The 592-nt window shown below is 40.7% G+C and overlaps 1 non-coding gene across 1 annotated transcript; it reads right to left on the bottom strand.

The window, feature by feature from the left end:
* Positions 1-222: 222 nt before the first annotated feature.
* On the bottom strand, positions 223-329 carry LOC141662881 (small nucleolar RNA R71). The gene has a single exon (XR_012550982.1). It is a non-coding gene; the product is annotated as a small nucleolar RNA R71 (small nucleolar RNA).
* Between the last annotated feature and the right edge of the window lie 263 nt (positions 330-592).

The raw sequence follows: 592 nt of genomic DNA, 5'->3' as shown, positions 1-592 counted from the left end.
ATAGAAGATCCGAACATGCACATAAGAGATTTTATCGAGATATGTAACACATTCAAGTTTAATGGAGTTACTGAAGATGATATAAAGCTGAGGCTTTTCCCATTCTCTCTAAGGGATAAGGCCAAGTGTTGGTTGCATTCTCTACCACCAGGATCTATTACAACATTGGAGGATCTTGCTCAGAAGTTTCTCACTAAATTCTTCCTTATGGCAAAGACTGCTACAATCAGGAATGCTCTTACTCAATTTGCGCAGCAATCGGGAGAATCTTTGTATGAGGCTTCATATCGCTACAAGGAGATGCTTAGAAAGTGTCCTCATAATGAGATACCTGACTGAATGATCATTAACTACTTTTACAATGGGTTGGGTGCAACTTCTAGACCCGTGCTTGATGCAGCATCAAGAGGAGCCTTATGGGCTAAAAGCTACGATGAAGCGTATGAGTTAATTGAGCTGATGGTTGTTAATGAATACTAGAACCCAACTCATAGAATGCCTCAAGGCAAGGTAGCAGGAATTCTGGAAGTGGATACAACTACTGCTATAGCTGCTCAGCTTCAGGCTCTAACAATGAAGGTATATTCTTTGG

This window comes from Apium graveolens, chromosome 5 (genome assembly GCF_009905375.1).
Source record: "Apium graveolens cultivar Ventura chromosome 5, ASM990537v1, whole genome shotgun sequence".
NCBI lineage: Eukaryota > Viridiplantae > Streptophyta > Magnoliopsida > Apiales > Apiaceae > Apium > Apium graveolens.
Note: the sequence above shows the minus strand (reverse complement) of the source record. Positions and strands in the feature narration are given on the sequence as shown.